Here is a 19,361-nt window from a genome sequence, read left to right on the forward strand (position 1 = left end):
TCCTCCAGGATGTTTGCCCTTTATAACCATCGCCCCCGTGGATGCATAGATACCAAAGGGAGACACCTGGATCCCTCCTTGTGATTTTCAGACTATTGAATCAATGGACCCAAGGAGATAAAAAGTTCCTAGAAATTCTACACTGGTAGAAAAATAAGGCTAATACTCTTTGTGCCCGCCAGAAGAAGAACGTGACTCACAAGAGGTAATTTCAAACAGTTCTGTTAGCTTACTTTGTGATTGAATTAACATATGTGGACTTCTGGGTTTTACTTCATTTATTTTCTATGAAAACAAAAAGATGGTAGAAAACTAATAGCATTTATCTTGTTTCGACCTAACTATAAATAAATTCATTTTCCATTACTACTTTTCTTTCTTTTTTTAAACAGAAATATTTTAGGGTTTTATTGTATTTTCTAGTTGATACTAGCTGATATTAGAAAATACAATTGATCTTATAAGGTACTATTACATCTAAAACTTTTAATTAAAGTTTCTTATGAGTTCCAGTAGCTTTCTCTGAATTCTGCTGCAATTTCTTTGCTTGTGATCGTTTCATCTCCAAATCACAACTGAGGGACACTAACATTACCCTGCAGTAAGTGACTTTTTAGCAGATGTGCAGGAAGACGGTAATCTACCCTTTCTCCCCATTCACAAACCTCAAACTACTCACAGCTGTCACCACAGAAGTTTCTTACTGAAATTAGAGAGCCAGTGAAGACCTATCTGAAAAAGATCCTCCATGATTTTCTTTTATTTTTCTACTTATTTTTTCTCTTACTTAGCTTAGGTTATATTTTAGCATTTGAAATAAAATTTATCAGCTCTTTGATAATTCCATACAATGATCATATCCACCTCCTCAATTAAATCCTCCCAAATTCATCTCGCCTTCCCTACCCAGCCAACTTACGGCTTCTTACTTTTTACCCATCAAGTCCAATTCGTGCTATCTGTATGCTCTTGGGTGTGTGGTCTTTCAATGGAGCATGGTCAGCTTATCATGGGTAAAACCTTTAAAGAAGACTCACTGTCACGTCCCCAGCAGCTATCAATTGTCAATGGCTCCTCAGCTAGAGATGAGACTTCATGTCCACCTCCCCTTGGTCTGGCTTGAGCTCGTATGGAAATTGTGCATACTGTCCAGTCACTGTGAGTTCATATGTGCACCTGCCCTGTTGTGTTCAGAGGACATCATTCCCAGCATCTCTGGATCCTACAGTCTTTCCTCCCCATCTCCCACAGTGATCTCAGAGACATGGAAGAACGGGATATCATATGGATGTCCCAATTTAGAGCAAAGAATTCTACAGTCTCGTATTCTCTGGGTCTTGTGTTAATTGTCATCTACTGCACATACATTTCTCTGCTGAGTATTGGAAGATGTGTTAATCTACAGGTTTAACAATAACTCTTTAGGAGTCACTAAAATACTATGCCTAATTAGCAGAATAACAGTAGGAAGTTCTCTACTAGTCTTTTCTAATCACAAGTTCTTCTTTCAAACAACAATAGTGACAGATACAGGTTTTATATTATGGAGTGGAACTTAAATTTCAACAAAAATATGTTGGTCACTCCCATGATATTTGTGCTGCTATTGTACCAGTGGGTATCTCATCAGACCAGTCATTATTGTGGCTCACAAGGCTCACAGCTAGGTAAGACTGTCTTATTACTTTTATCCCCTGGTACCATATAAGAACTTTCTAGCGCTATGGAGGCTAGTCAGAAAGAACAATGCTTTGAGGTGAATACCAGCTTGAAATATCCATGTTCTGTGTCTCAAATACATGATGTCTTGATGGTGATATCAAGTTCTAGAAGGTAATGTAATGTTTCGGGGTCTGTGGGACTTCATTGGCCAACAAATCCAAAAGTGGTAAGCCTTCTTAACTCTGGAATTTTTATTTGCTAGACTGTGGTATTCGGTGGGAGTATTGTTCTTCCATTAGATGGCGAAGTGGAAACTTCTAGTTTCTTTGGAAAATTAGTTATACCAAATGATGTTCTACTGAGGCGCAGAGGATGTTTTGTTAGAGCAGACATTGGAAAGAATGTTTTCCTGAAGCAGACACAGGTGAAAGGATGTTCTGATATAGCAAACATGTGAAAGGACCCATGATGAAGGAGTATAACTATGACCCCACAGACAGCGGGAGATGAGCACTGAGCATTTGTTTGGTTTGCTCCACCTCACTATCCTTTGCTAAAGATATTCATGTATTGGCTTGTCTTACATAGCGTTGTTGAGTTCAACTTGTGGTGATGCTGTCATTGAGAGAGACTTGCCCAACACCTGCTCGTGAGGTTCCTGTGGCAGCTTGCTGCTTCTGCAGCTCTGCCTTAGGCTAGTTGATAAGCCCGACAGTTTCTTCAGAATTGAATTCCAGCTACCTGGTGTCCACTTGTGAAATGTAGTTGCCGGTTCATACCTGGTGTCTGCCTGTTTAAAGAACTGTTCTGTGTCTGTTGAATCATATTTGGTGTTTACTATGGGACTGACCTGCTGCCGAAGAAGATCGAGCTCACCCACAAAGAAATATGGATGAACAGGTCCACTTCCCACATATCCAATTAACTTTTCTCTTCCTCTTCCTCTGCTGCAGAGTGGCTAGAGGAGAGGTTGAACCCGTATTAAAAGTAGGTTGCAAAACTTTGTGCCTACAATAGGCATACTATTTTAACTCTCCCATAGATATGTATGTATGCGTGTGTTCTACGGTAGTAGATAGGTTTCCATATTACTTTTTTTGAAATGTTTTAATTGTTATTTATTCCTCCCTCTATCCTCTCCTTTTCCCTGCCCTCCCATTACACTGAAATTTAACCCTTCTTGCTCCACTAACCTTCTTTAATCCTTTATAACACTACTTTCTCCCTTTCCTTGAAATTCTCCCATGGCACCTTACTAACTCCCTGAGCGCTATGGGTATTCCACAAGTATTTCTTAGATCCTGTCAAGGTACAGGAAGCTACAAAACACTTTTGTTAAGCCAGCTATTGGGTAAACTTGTCACCTCATGGAACTCCCCAAGATTTGATGCAAGAGAATGCTCAGCTGCCCGCTGTCATTCCCTACTTCCCTGACCTTGACTGTTGGTTGGCAGACCGGTAAAGGAAAGGGGCTTTTCAGAGCTTCACCTAGTCTACTTGTTTTGAATATTTAAGTTGCTCAGTTTTGTGATTTGGACTTTGTGTGGGAGGGTCACAATGGTTCCAGGGTGAACCTGGGAGGGCTGAAAAGTGAATTTGGTTGGGAGCATTATGTGAAATGTCCACATAATCAATGAAAATACTACGTTAGAAAAAAGGTAAAATACAGGAGATATATAAAAAATTAACACAAAGGATAATGCAGACAAATTGTTATATGTTACTTGCAAAATAAATATTTGATTCTTAAAAGCTTCACTAGACAGCACTTCACATAGAAATGTCCATGTTTACCATCTAAACTAGCATAATAATTTTCAAGCCAAATGATTATACTTATGTATCACAACTCCTGAGACTGCAGAGTGGAAAAGACCACCAACACTGCCCACCCCTGCCCACATCCCTTGCCCAAAAGGAAACTGTATACGGCCTCTGGGTTCCCTTGGATAAGGGCACAGGAGCAGCAAGTCTGCCGTGTCTGAGACACCACCAGAACCTGAAGGGACTGACCACATAAACAGTTCTCTGCACCCAAATCCCGTGGGAGGGAGAGCTAAACCTTCAGAGAAGCAGACACTCCTGGGAAACCAGAAGAGACTACACTCTGCCCACATTACTGATTCCAGAGGAAAACACCAAATGCCATCTGGAACCCTGGTGCACAGAAGCTCCCAGAAAGGGCGGCATAGATCTTCCTGGTTGCTGCCCCCGGGGAGAGCTCATAAGCAACACCCCACAAGCAAACTTGAGCCTCGGGACCACAGGTAAGACTAACTTTTCTGCTACAAGCGACCTGACTGGGGGCCTCAGGACACACAGAGGCAAAATTCCTCTAGGACCGGACACTTTTGGTTTTTAGTGGGATTCCCAATCTCACGGATCCCTGCCCGCAGCAGCTCACTGCTCCCAAATCCCGTGGGAGAGATTGCTCACCAGCGGGACAAGTGGGCACTCTTGAGACTGGAGAGCAGAAGAGACCACCAACATTGCCCACCCCTGCCCACATCACTGTCAAAAGAGGAAATTGTATATGGCCTCTGGGTTCCCTGGGATAAGGGCACAGGAGCAGCAAGTCCACTGCCTCTGAGACACTGCCGGAACCTGAAGGTACTGACCAGATAAACAGTTCTCTGCACCCAAATCCCGTGGGAGGGAGAGCTAAACCTTCAGAGAGGCAGACACGCCTTGGAAAACAGAAGAGACTACACTCGGCCCACATCTCTGACTTCAAAGGAAAACACCAAACGCCATCTGGAACCCTGGTGCACGGAAGCTCCCGGAAAGGGCGGCTAGATCTTCCTGGTTGCTGCCCCCAGGGAGAGCTCATAAGCAACACCCCACAAGCAAAGTTGAGCCTCGGTACCACAGGTAAGACAAACCTTCATGCTCCAAGCGATCTGCCTGGTGAACTCAAGACACAGGCCCATAGGAACAGCTGAAGACCGGTAGATAAGAAAAACTACACGCCCAAAAGCAGAACACTCTGTTCCCATAACTGGCTGAAAGAAAACAGGAAAACAGGTCTACAGCACTCCTGACACACAGGCTTATAGGACAGTCTAGCCACTGTCAGAAATAGGAGAAAAAAAGTAACACTAGAGATAATCTGATGGCAAGAGGTAAGCGCAGGAACCCAAGCAACAGAAACCAAGACTACATGACATCATCGGAGCCCAATTCTCCCACCAAAGCAAACATGGAATATACAGACACACCAGAAAAGCAAGATCTAGTTTCAAAAACATATTTGATCATGATGCTGGAGGACTTCAAGAAAGACGTGAAGAACTCCCTTAGAGAAACACAGGAAAACATAAATAAACAAGTAGAAGCCTTCAGAGAGGAATCACAAAAATCCCTGAAAGACTTCCAGAAAAACATAAATACACAAGTAGAAACCTATAGAGAGGAATCACAAAAATCCCTGAAAGTATTCCAGGAAAACACAATCAAACAATTGAAGGAAATAAAAATGGAAATAGAAGCAATCAAGAAAGAACACATGGAAACAACCCTGGATATAGAAAACCAAAGGAAGAGACAAGGACCTGTAGATACAAGCTTCACCAACAGAATACAAGAGATAGAAGAGAGAATCTCAGGAGCAGAAGATTCCATAGAAATCATCGACTCAACTGTCAAAGATAATGTAAAGCAGAAAAAGCTACTGGTCCAAAACATACAGGAAATCCAGGACTCAAGGAGAATATCAAACCTAAGGATAATAGGTATAGAAGAGAATGAAGACTCCCAGCTCAAAGGACCAGTATATATCTTCAACAAAATCATAGAAGAAAACAACCCTAACCTAAAAAAAGAGATACCCATAGGCATACAAGAAGCCTACAGAACTCCAAATAGATTGGACCAGAAAAGAAACACCTCCCATCATATAATAGTCAAAACACCAAATGCACAAAATAAAGAAAGAATATTAAAAACAGTAAGGGAAAAAGGTCAAGTAACATATAAAGGCAGACCTATCAGAATCACACCAGACTTTTCGCCAGAGAGTATGAAAGCCATAGGATCCTGGACAGATGTCATACAGATCCTAAGAGAACACAAATACCAGCCCAGGTTACTGTATCCTGCAAAACTCCCAATTAACATACATGGAAAAACCAAGATATTACATGAGAAAACTAAATTTACACAATATCTTTCTACAAATCCAGCACTACAAAGGATAATAAATGGAAAAGCCCAACATAAGGAGGCAAGCTACACCCTAGAAAAAGCAAGAAACTAATCGTCTTGGCAACAAAACAAAGAGAAGAAAAGCACACAAACATAACCTCACATCCAAATATGAATATAACAGGAAGCAATAATCACTATTCCTTAATATCTCTCAACATCAATGGTCTCAACTCCCCAATAAAAAGACATAGATTAACAAACTGGATACGCAACGAGGACCCTGCATTCTGCTGCCTACAGGAAACACACCTCAGAGACAAAGACAGACACTACATCAGAGTGAAAGGCTGGAAAACAACTTTCCAAGCAAATGGTCGGAAGAAGCAAGCAGGAGTAGCCATTCTAATATCAAATAAAATCAATTTTCAACTAAAAGTCATCAAAAAAGATAAGGAAGGACACTTCATATTCATCAAAGGAAAAGTCCACCAAGATGAACTCTCAATCCTAGATATCTATGCCCCAAATAAAAGGGCACCTACCTACATAAAATAAACCTTACTAAAGCTCAAAACACACATTGTACCTCACACAATAATAGTAGGAGATTTCAACACCCCACTCTCATTAATGGACAGATCATGGAAACAGAAATTAAACAGAGACATAGGCAGACTAAGAGAAGTCATGAACCAAATGGACTTAACAGATATTTATAGAACATTCTATCCTAAAGCAAAAGGATATACATTCTTCTCAGCTCCTCATGGTACTTTCTCCTAAATTGACCATAAAATTGGTGAAAAAACGGGTCTCAACAGGTACAGAAAGATAGAAATAATCCCATGTGTGCTATCAGACCACCACGGCCTAAAACTGGTCGTCAACAACAATAAGGGAAGAACGCCCACATATACGTGGAAGTTGAACAATGCTCTATTCAACGATAACCTGGTCAAGGAAGAAATAAAGAAAGAAATTAAAAACTTCTTAGAATTTAATGAAAATGAAGGTACAATATACCCAAACTTATGGGATACAATGAAAGCTGTGCTAAGAGGAAAACTCATAGCTCTGAGTACCTGCAGAAAGAAACAGGAGAGAGCATATGTCAGCAGCTTGACAGCACACCTAAAAGCTCTAAACAAAAAGAAGCAAATACACCCAGGAGGAGTAGAAGGCAGGAAATAAGCAACTCAGACCTGAAAGCAGAAGCAAAAAGGACCATAAAAAGAATCAAGAGAACCAAAAGTTGGTTCTTTGAGAAAATCAACAAGATAGATTAAACCCTTAGCTAGAATAATGAGAAGACACAGAAAGTGTGTCCAAATTAACAAAATCAGAAATGAAAAGGGAGACATAACTACAGATTCAGAGGAAATTCAAAAAATCATGAGATCCTACTTACAAAAGCCTATATTCAACAAAACTGGAAAATCTGTAGGAAATGGAAATATATTAGACAGATACCAGGTACCGATGTTAAATCAGGAACAGATAAACCATTTAAACAACCCCATAACTCTTAAGGAAATAGAAGCAGTCATTAAAGGTCTCCCAACCAAAAAGAGCCCAGGTCCAGACGTGTTTAGTGCAGAATTCTATCAGATCTTCATAGAGGGCCTCATACCAATAATATCCAAACTATTCCACAAAATTGAAACAGATGGAGCACTACCGAATTCCTTCTATGAAGTCACAATTACTCTTACACCTAAACCACACAAAGACCCAACAAAGAAAGAGAACTTCAGACCAATTTCCCTTATGAATATCGACGCAAAAATACTCAATAAAATTCTGGCAAACCGAATCCAAGAGCACATCAAAACAATCATCCACCATGATCAAATAGGCTTTATCTCAGGCATGCAGGGGTGGTTTCATATATGGAAAACCATCAACGTGATCCATTATATAAACAAATTGAAAGAACAAAACCACATGATCATTTCATTAGATGCTGAGAAAGCATTTGACAAAATTCAACACCGCTTCATGATAAAAGTCCTGGAAAGAATAGAAATTCAAGGCCCATACCTAAACATAGTAAAAGCCATATACAGCATACCTGTTGCTAACATTAAACTAAATGGAGAGAAACTTGAAGCAATCCCACTAAAATCAGGGACTAAACAAGGCTGCCCACTCTCTCCCTACTTATTCAATATAGTTCTTGAAGTTCTAGCCAGACAAATCAGACAACAAAAGGAGATCAAGGGGATACAGATTGGAAAAGAAGAAGTCAGAATGTCACTATTTGCAGATGATATGATAGTATATTTAAGTGATCCCAAAAGTTCCGCCAGAGAACTACTAAAGCTGATAAACAACTTCAGCAAAGTGGCTGGGTATAAAATTAACTCACATAAATCAGTAGCCTTCCTCTACACAAAACAGAAACAAGCCGAGAAAGAAATTAGGGAAATGACACCCTTCATAATAGACCCAAACAAAATAAAGTACCTCGGTGTGACTTTAACCAAGCAAGTAAAAGATCTGTACAATAAGAACTTCAAGACTATGAACAAAGAAATTGAAGAAGACCTCAGAAGATGGAAAGATCTTGCATGCTCATGGATTGGCAGGATTAATATAGTAAAAATGGCCATTCTACCAAAAGTGATCTACACATTCAATGCAATCCCCATCAAAATACCAATCCAATTCTTCAAAGAGTTAGACCGAACAATTTGCAAATTCATCTGGAATAAAATTTTTTGGAATGGATCCAAATCAAACCCTGAAGAACTTGATAGGAAAACTAAATGCAAGCCAATCCCATCATTGTGCCCTATACATACATTTTCTTTTTTAATTATTGAAAAAATTCATCTGGAATAACAAAAAACCCAGGATAGCTAAAACTATTCTCAACAATAAAAGGACTTCAGGGGGAATCACTATCCCTGAACTCAAGCAGTATTACAGAGGAATAGTGATTAAAAACTGCACGGTATTGGTACAGAGGCAGACAGATAGACCAACGGAACAGAATTGAAGACCCAGAAATGAACCCACCCACCTATGGCCACTTGATTTTTGAAAAAGGAGTCAAAACCATCCAATGGAAAAAAGATAGCATTTTCAGCAAATGGTGCTGGTTCAACTGGAGGTCAACATGTAGAAGAATGCAAATCGATCCATGCTTATCACCCTGTACAAAGCTTAAGTCCAAGTGGATCAAGGACCTCCACATCAAACCAGATACACTCAAACTCATACAAGAAAAACTAGGGAAGCATCTGGAACACATGGGCACTGGAAAAAATTTCCTGAACAAAACACCAATGGCTTAGGCTCTAAGATCAAGAATCGACAAATGGGCTCTCATAAAACTGCAAAGCTTCTGTAAGGCAAAGGACACTGTGGTTAGGACAAAATGGCAACCAACATATTGGCAAAAGATCTTTACCAATCCTACAACTGATAGAGTGCTTATATCCAAAATCTACAAAGAACTCAAGAAGTTAGACCGCAGGGAGACAAGTAACCCTATTAAAATATGGGGTTCAGAACTAAACAAGGAATTCACACCTGAGGAATGCCGAATGGCTGAGAAACACCTAAAGAAATGTTCAACATCTTTAGTCATAAGGGAAATGCAAATCAAAACAACCCTGAGATTTCACCTCACACCAGTCAGAATGGCTACGATCAAAAACTCAGGTGACAGCAAATGCTGGCCAGGATATGGAGAAAGAGGAACACTCCTCCATTGTTGGTGGGATTGCAGACTGGTACAACCAATCTGGAAATCAGTCTGGAGGTTCGTCAGAAAATTGGACATTGAACTACCTGAGGATCCAGCTATACCTCTCTTGGGCATACCCAAAAGATGCCCCAACATATAACAAAGACACGTGCTCCGCTATGTTCATAGCAGCCTTATTTATAATAGCCAGAAGCTGGAAAGAACCCAGATGCCCTTCAACAGAAGAATGGATACAGAAAATGTGGTACATCTACACAATGGTATATTACTCATCTATCAAAAACAATGCCTTTATGAAATTCATAGGCAAATGGTTGGAACTGGAAAATGTCATCCAGAGTGAGGTAATCCAATCACAGAAAAACACACAAGGTATGCACTCATTGATAAGTGGCTATTAGCCCAAATGCTTGAATTACCCTAGATGCCTAGAACACATGAAACTCAAGACGGATGATCAAAATGTGAATGCTTCACTCCTTCTTTAAAAGGAGAACAAGAATAACCTTGGCAGGGAATAGAGAGGCAAAGATTAAAACAGACACAGAAGGAACACCCATTCAGACCCTGCCCAACATGTGGCCCATACATATACAGCCACCCAATTAGACAAGATTGATGAAGCAAAGAAGTGCAGGCTGCCAGGAGCCGGATGTAGATCTCTCCTGAGAGACACAGGCAGAATACAGCAAATACAGAGGCAAATGACAGCAGCAAACCACTGAACTGTGAATAGGACCCCCGTTGAAGGAATCAGAGAAAGAACTGGAAGAGCTTGAAGGGGCTCGAGACCCCTTATGAACAACAATGCCAAGCAACTAGAGCTTCCAGGGACTAAGCCACTACCTAAAGACTATATATACATAGACTGACCCTGGACTCTGACCTCATAAGTAGCAATGAATATCCTAATAAGATCACTAGTGGAAGGGGAAGCCCTTGGTCCTGCTAAGACTGAACCCCCAGTGAACGTGATTGTTGGGGGGAGGGCAGCAATGGGGGGAGGATAGGGAGGGGAACACCCCTAAAGAAGGGGAGGGGGAGGGATTAGGGGGATGTTTGCCCAGAAACCGGGAAAGGGAATAACACTCGAAATGTAAATAAATTCTCAAGTTAATAAAAAAAATTATGTATCACTTAAATAGCACTAAATACAAACACATTTTAAACATGTTTAAATGTGTAGCATAATGTAAACTATTCTACAACAATTCAGTATCCTTCTGGCCTTAGTGTTCAATAAAAAGAATGCTAGAGAGCAACAATATATAATCATGCAAATTATCCACCATTAATAATTTACAAGGTGAATAATGTAGTTTGGATGTAAAGTATTTTAAGGTCAGAATGATGGCTATTTTTGATAGACTCAGTTCCCCAACATTGCTGCAAACTGGCTGAACTGCTCCAGTTAGGAGACTTTGACGTGTCTCCAACACTAACCAGCCACCAGGGGTCACTGACATCCTTGAGATAGCTAGACCAGAGAAATTATGCCTGAATTTGCCGCAGGCTATCTTGGAAAAGAACAGATAAGAAGGACCCAAATGATAGGCTACCAGGTGCTGGACTGGCTGCTACCAGTGGGGACAGATGTGCCAGCTGAGCTAGGATCAGCTTGCCTGGGTGGAGGCTGGAGACTGTTGCAAGTCCCATGGATCTTGATGCTTGGCCTATCTTCTGTCTGATATAAAATGCACGGACATGCACACAAACACACAGCAGGATTTCTTTGCTCCACACTTTTCTGTCTTTCATTTGGCTCCCTGGATGCTCTCAATTTTGTTTCTGTTGCTATTGTTGTTTGGTTTTATTGCCAGACTTACATACAGTCATCAGCTATTTATAGACAGAGATTCTTGTACATTTTAAAAGCTTAGGCCTAAGCAACTAGAGTTTCCAGGGACTAAGCCACTACCTAAAGACTATACATGGACTGACCCTGGACTCTGACGTCATAGGTAGCAATGAATATCCTAGTAAGATCACCAGTGGAAGGGGAAGCCCTTGGTCCTGCTAAGACTGAACACCCAGTGAACGTGATTGTTGGGGGGAGGGCGGCAATGGGGGGAGGGTGGGGAGGGGAACACCCATAAAGAAGGGGAGGGGGGAATTAGGGGGATGTATGCCCGGAAACCGGGAAAGGGAACAACATTCGAAATGTAAATAAGAAATACTCAAGTTAATAAAAAAAAAAAAAAAAGCTTAGGCCTGTATTTCCATATTTCCATTAGTGTATCTATAAGTGGAGCCAAGCAACCTGAAAAGGTCAACAAGCGAATGTCTTACATTCTACAAAAAAAAGGGCAAGTGATAGGATATTATGATATGATGAGTTATAGTTCCCGTTAGAGGTCACTGTTTTATCCTTTAGTCTAACTTTAGGCAAGACTGGAATAAAGAAATACACAAAGCACGCCCTTCTTTAAAGTCTGGGTCAAACTGATAGGATCTTTTTTTTCTCCATCTTTATTAAATTGGTTATTTCTTATTTACATTTCAATTGTTATTACCTTTCCCGGTTTCCAGGCAAACATCCCCCTAATCCCTCTCCCTCCCCTTCTATATAGGTATTCCCCTCGCCATCCTTCTCCCTTTACCACCCTCCCCCCAACAGTCCTGTTCATGGAGGTTCAGTCTTGGCAGGACCAAGGGCTTCCCCTTCAACTGGTGCCCTATTCATTGCTACCTATGCAGTTGGAGCCCAGGGTCAGTCCATGTATAGTCTTTCGGTAGTGGCTTAGTCCCTGGAAGCTCTGATTGCTTGGCATTGTTGTTCATATGGGCTCTCAAGCCCGATCAAGCTCTTTCAGTCCTTTCTCTAATTCCTTCAATGGGGGGTCCCATTCTCAGTTCAGTAGTTTGCTGCTGGCATTCTCCTATGTATTTGCCATATTCTCCTGTGTCTCTCAGGAGAGATCTACATCCAGTTCCTGTCAGCCTGCACTTCTTTGCTTCATCCATCTTACCTAATTTGGTGACAGTATATGTATAGGCCACATGTGGGGCAGGCTCTGAATGGGTGTTCCTTCAGCCTCTGTTCTAAACTTTGCCTCCGTATTCCCTGCCAAGGGTATACTTGTTCTCCTTTTAAAGAAGGAGTGAAGCATTCACAATTTGGCCATCCTTCTTGAGTTTCATGTGTTCTACGCATCTAGGGTAATTCAAGCATTTGGGCTAATATCCACTTATCAATGAGTGAATACCATGTGTGCTTTTCTGTGATTGGGTTACCTTACTCAGGATGATATTTTCGAGTTCCATCCATTTGCCTACGTATTTCATAAAGGCATTGTTTTTGATAGCTGAGTAATATTCCAATGTGTAGATGTACCACATTTTCTGTATCCATTCCTCTGTTGAAGGGCATCTGGGTTCTTTCCAGCTTCTGGCGATTATAAATGAGGCTGCTATGAACATAGTGGAGCACGTGTCTTTGTTATATGTTGGGGTATCTTTTGGGTATATGCCCAAGAGAGGTATAGCTGGGTCCTCAGGTAGTTCAATGTCCAAATTTTTTAAGGAACCTCCAGACTGATTTCCAGAATGGTTGTACCAGTCTGCAATCCCAACAACAATGGAGAAGTGTTCCTCTTTCTCCACATCCTCACCAGCATTTGCTATCGCTGGAGTTCTGGATTTTAGACATTCCGACTGGTGTGAGGTGAAATCTCTGGGTTATTTTGATTTGCATTTCCCTTATGACTAAAGATGCTGAACATTTCTTTAGGTGCTTCTCAGCCATATGGCATTCCTCAGCTGTGAATTCTTTGTTTAGCTGTGAACCCCATTTTTAATAGGGTTATTTGTCTCCCTGCCGTCTAACTTCATGACTTCTTTGTACATTTTGGATATGAGCCCTCTATCAGTTGTAGGATTGGTAAAGATCTTTTCCCAATCTGTTGGTTGCAGGGACAGGCAGATAGACCAGTGGATTAGAACTGAAGACCCAGAAATGAACCCACACACTTTTAGTCACTTGATTTTTGACAAAGGAGCCAAAACCATCCAATGGAAAAAAGATAGCATTTTCAGCAAATGGTGCTGGTTCAACTGGAGGTCAGCATGTAGAAGAATGCAGCTCAACCCATGCTTATCACCCTGTACAAAGCTTAAGTCCAAGTGGATCAAGGACCTCCACATCAAACCAGATACTCTCCAACTAATAGAAGAAAAAGTGGGGAAGAGTCTCGTACACATGGGCACTGGAGAAAATTTCCTGAACAAAACACCAATGGCTTATGCTCTAAGATCAAGAACCGACAAATGGGATCTCATAAAACTGCAAAGCTTCTGTGAGGCAAAGGACACTGTGGTTAGGACAAAACTGATAGGATCTTAGGGTGCTTTGTGGCCTTCCTTTAAGAGAAAAGGAGCACCTTAAATGTTCCCTTTGTAACCTGCCCCCCATTCCCATCCCAAGAGCATCCTCTGGAACTTCCTTTATCTTTCCTTACCTCATTAGTGACCATAGAAAAGAAGAAACCTTTTGGAACACTTGCTCCTATTAATGGAGACTCGAATTCTCTGTATTATCTCTTTACTCATTAGTAATTGTAAGGAAGGAGAGACTACTGACTATGTTCTTACCTATGTGATTCCACATGACCTTAATGACCTTGGATTTTGGTGGATTCTGCATTTATCTGGTTAATCATAGCCTGTTTATGTGGGACCTGCCATCCAAAACAAGTAAAGATTATTGCCACGAGCTTTTCTACCAGCCCTTTTTCTTCCATGAATAATGATTCTGACACTTAATTATTCATGAATAAATGCTTAGGTCATAGCTTTGGACTGTTCCCTGACTATCTCATAACTTACATGACTCATCTGTTCTAGTCTCTTTCTGCCACATGGCTCTCCTCAGTTTCATGCGTCTCCCCTGAGTCCTTGGTGAAAATTTCCCACCTCTGTCTCTCACAGTTCTGTCGTTTCCTTTAGAATTCCCACCTTCTACTTCTTGCCTTTTGCTAAGGGCCATCAACTTTTTATTGACAGATGATGCTTCTACACAGTTCACAGGAGATTATCTCTACAAAAGACTACCAGCATAGTATCCATTGAGCCTCATGTGTCGGGAAAGCTTAAGGAATTTCTAATGATTATGAAGGCTAGAAATATCTTGGCCTCTCTGTATATCTAGCTTCTGACCCCCTCCCCAATTCTTAATCTACCCATCCCTATTATGTCTTTCCAATTTAGCTAGAAAGCAAGTATAATAGTTTACAAGGCAAATTTCCCATTAAAAGAGGGCTACCACTAGGGCTGCATGGATTAGGAGAGCCTCTCTGTAATTTACCACATGTAATTTATATTTAAATCCTTGCAATCTAGAGAATCTAGTAAAGAGAAAACACAAAAAAAACATAAAAAGAAAACAAAATTGGAGAGAGGTGGCCTTAGAATATCCTTGGTCTTTAGCTTATCTGTGTGATAATAACAACAAAGTAAAAACATGGTGAGGTAATCTTTTCGTGAACTGTGTAGAGGTTGTCTTTTTATTATTCAAATGGCTATTTCTGTACTGGCAGAGAGCTGAGTACTGTCCAGACTTTAGTATTGTTATTTTAATGAAGCATCACTTGCCTCGGTGTTCTATAATATATATCTCCATCCCTTCTGAGTGGTTTAATAAAGATCTGATGACCAATAGCTGAGGCAGGAGAGAAAAGGCAGGATGTCCGGCTGGAGATGGGCTCAGTGGGAAGAATCGGGCACAGGAGGAATGAGTCAGCAGATACAGAGGTGGATGGAGGTGAACATCAGCAGAGAGGTAGACCAGGTCACTTGGTGGGATGCATTCAGAATTAGTCAGGCTAGACCAGCTGTAGGTACCCCAAGTTAAAGGCCTCAACTTTTAAAATATACAACAGTCTCTGTGTCTATGTACAGCTGATGACTCCGAAGGCCAGCAATAAAACCAAACAACATTAGCAACAAAAACAGTTGGTTCTCACCCTCAAATGTAACCAGGGTGGATCTGAAGTTAAATACTAGTGAAGATATATACTTTTCTTAGTTTGATCCCCCTTGATTCATGACTTTATAAAGTTTAAAAATTCAAAGTTTAAAAAGGATAACCTTTCAAAATCAAGTGTCTGTCTCTGATAGAGCTCTAAGGGGGGAAATGGTTTTGGTCTACTGACAATCCCATTTCCAAAGCATGGCCCAGCAGAAAAGACACACCTGGATGAACCTATTATGCAGCTTAGAAAGAGGATAAATACCCATCATCACAGGACTCAACACAAACCTATCCAGCATACACCACTGGGTTCCTTCTGTCTCCTCTGATCCTTTAGAAAAATAACTATTTGATATCTTCCCTTATTTCCCGGCGAGCAAATGCCTTCAGCAGATGCATTATATTGATGAATTGCCACATACAGTTTGAATTCACCAAGAAAATAGTCTCTGGAAAGGGGATTCAGCCTTCCTACTTCAGATTCATGTACGTTTGTCTGAAAGTATCCCCCAAAGCCTGTTAGAACTAGATTAAAAGTCCTTATTGCTAAAAACAATGTGAGTGGCCACAGGATGTGGAAAACTAAGGCTGGGACTGAGCTGGAAGCTCTCTTCTGGCTGATTTCCATCATGTTGAAATGAATCAGAGGATGCTGGGAAAGAAGTGTCACCAGACTGACATCTGGACCTCTGGGAAGAATAAAGTCCCAATTGAGGAGGCCACTGCTGTTGTTTTGCTCCTCTCAAATTGTCTGTGAATATTTGTACCTATCCCCACAGGTTAATGCTATTGTCAGATTCCATGAAAGGTAAGTTTTTTTCCTGTATTAGGAAGGAAAGCCTCAAGTCCCGAGACTAAATGTTACTATAGCAATGTGGCCTAATTAGTCGTAAGTGAGAGAGAAAGAATTAAATATCTATATTACACTCTGTTAGGCTCAGAAAATATTGAGCAAGAAGGAATGGAAAAAAATTTAAGAGCCAGAGGAAAGAGTAGCATTTTGGATAGTCATTTCACCTGAATAGAAATACTTCATTGTGGTGGTTGGGATGTGCTTGGCTCAAGAAGAGGCTCTAGGAGGTATGTTCTTCTTGGAGTAGGTGTGGCCTTGTTAGAAGAAGTGTGTCACTGAGGGAGTGGGCTTTGAAACCCTCTTCCTAACCACTCGGGAGCCAGTCTGCTCCTGGCTTCCTATGGATGAAGATGTAGAACTCTCAACTTCTTCTCCTGCCTGCCAGAATGCTGCCTTCCTGCTATGGTAATAATTGACTGAACCACTAAACCTGTAAGAAGCCCCAATTAAATGTTATCCCTTATGAGAGTTGCCTTGGTCATGGTGTCTTTTCACAGCAATGGAAACCCTAAGACATCCATTATATCATAAAAAGTAAACATAATATAGACGTTCCAGGAAGCTCCTGAAGCTTGCAGTCGTTCACAAGGGCCTTCTTCAAGACTGTAAAAGCTGGAAAAACACGTTTAGGTAGGGCCCCCATAGATTCATGTGTTCAGAGAAGCCTATTGGGGGCCAGGAGTGGAATGTGATGGTTTGGATATACTTGGCCCATGGAGTGACACTATTAGGAGGAAGAAGAAATACACCAACTGACTTGCCTAAAAGTTAGGCTCCAAAGCCATAGCTTTTATTAGTCATCACCCAATCGGGGTAGACTCTTTGGTGATACAGATAACTCTGGGTCACCCGCGTTAAGTAAGTCACCCCTCATTATTTTTTGTAAGTAATCCCAATAAACTCTCTGCCTCACTGAGCTGAGTTTGACTGGAATCAAGTCTGCCTGTTGTCAGCGCCCCTATACAGGGTGAATAGATGTTCGTTCAACTCATCTTTGGAAAAGACAGACAAAAATCACAGAGTCAAACTATTTGGTAAATGGCTCAATTGAGCCTTCAAAACACTCCTCCTCCTTCTCCTATTTATTCTCCACCTCCTTTTCCCTTCCTCTTTTCCCTCCTCCTCCCCTTCTTCTTCTCTTTCTCCATCTTTCCCCTCCTCTCCCTCTTCCTTCTTTATTTTATTAGAATTAGTTTTTTTTCATACAATATATTCTGATTATGGTTTCCTCTCCTCTAAACTTCTAGGGTCCTCTCCACTTCCTCTCCCAGCTGAATGCACACTCTTTCTGTCTCTCATTAGAAAACAAACGGGCATCTAAAGAATTAAAAAAAATGAAATAAGATAAACCAAACCAAAACCAAACAAACTGGATCAGGACAAAACAAACAGAAAAAAAAGAGCCAAAGAAATGCATGAGGAACCCATATCAATACAGAAACACACACCCTCATACACAGAGGGATCCCATGAAAACACAGAACCAGATTCTCAATTTTGCTGATGATCTTGATGTTCTTGCCCTTCTCTCCCAGGACCTTCCAAACTTCATGCACATCAGCTGCCTTGCAGATGAAAGATGCAAACACCAGGTTCACACCCTGCTCCAACCCAAACTTCAGGTCCTAGACGTCCTTTTCTGACATGGCAGGCAGGTCCACAGCAACTCCAGGCAGGTTCACACCCTTCTTGCTGCCCAAGGAGCCACCATTCTCCATCTCTGACACCAGGTAGTCAGCACCTTTCTCTTTGACCTCAGCGAGATGAACCCTTCGTCCACGTAGATCTTGCTGCCTGCCTCCATTACCTTGCAGATGTTCTTAAAGTCCAGCCACAGGATGATTTTGTCGCACTTCTCCACATAGGCATTGTCCAGGTGATCTTCAGAGTGGCTCTCTTCTTCAGCTCCATCTCGGCGGTGCGGCTGCCCTTGGTGAGTCCAGTTCTGATCTCCGGTCCGTTTATGTCCAGAGCCACTGCAATGGGACAGTAGAGAATGCGACCAGATGCCAAGCTTTCTGTGGCTGCACGGACATTCTTGATGGTCTCTGCCTGGTACTCATGAGTTCCATGAGAGAAATTCAACGGAGCCACATTCATCCCAGACTTAATCATCTCCTTCAGCATCTCCACAGATCGGGAAGCAGGGCCAATGGTACACATGATGCCAGTGTTCCGGGCCGTGATGGGAGTGGAGTCCATGTCCAGGCAGCACACATGTTCCAGGGAGGTGTCAGCTCTGGCTGCATGGAGGTGTTGGGTCTGAATGAAGGCAGTCCCTGCTTCGCTGTGTGCCTGCGGCATGGTCCCTGAGGTCCTCGGTCAGACTTTGAATCCTATTGCAATACCTAAAGTAGATGTCTGAGTCAGGATGTGCCTCTGTTCTGCATAGCCTTCTGGATCTTATAATCTTTCTACCTCCTCTTCAGAGCTCCATGAGCCCCAAAGGGAAGGATTTGATGGAGACATCATTTTAGGACTCAAGGACTAACACTCTGCCCACTGTCTAGCTGGGGGTCTCGGTATTTTTCCATCTACTCTAAAAGGACATTTCTCTGGTGGTATCTAATCAAGGCTTTGATTTATGAGTATAGAAGAATGTCAGTAGGAGTTGTTTTGTGGCCGTGTTTCTGTAACAGAACAGTATCATTTTGTTTTTCCCTGGGTCTCTGGTCTATCTTGTCTTATTTTTGGGAATGTGTTCTATCTCACAGTGGAGGCCACAGTGTAGATATTGTTTGGTTACTCTCATAAGCTTTGTACAACTGTTGCACTCAAATATCTTGCAAGCGGTTCATCCTTTTAACTTGCTGAGTTTTTAAGTAGATTAGTGTTTACCTTTCTCCTTCAGTGGAGTACCGAACACCCACCTTCCAGTACCATGAACATTAATCCACAGGAATAAGGTTCTAGATAGGTACCAGCTTGACTTCGTTGTGTTCAATAAGATGTATAGACGTTGTCTTCAACAGTAGGGCCTTACTGCATGTTTGTGGAGAACAATCAACAGACTTCTC

The 19,361-nt window shown here is 41.5% G+C and overlaps 1 pseudogene; it reads right to left on the minus strand.

Moving 5' to 3' along the window:
• Positions 1–17,578: 17,578 nt before the first annotated feature.
• On the minus strand, positions 17,579–18,648 carry Pkm-ps5 (pyruvate kinase M1/2, pseudogene 5; annotated as a pseudogene).
• Positions 18,649–19,361: the final 713 nt, after the last annotated feature.

This window comes from Rattus norvegicus, chromosome 5 (assembly GCF_021556685.1).
Source record: "Rattus norvegicus strain SHRSP/BbbUtx chromosome 5, alternate assembly SHRSP_T2T, whole genome shotgun sequence".
Classification (NCBI taxonomy): domain Eukaryota; kingdom Metazoa; phylum Chordata; class Mammalia; order Rodentia; family Muridae; genus Rattus; species Rattus norvegicus.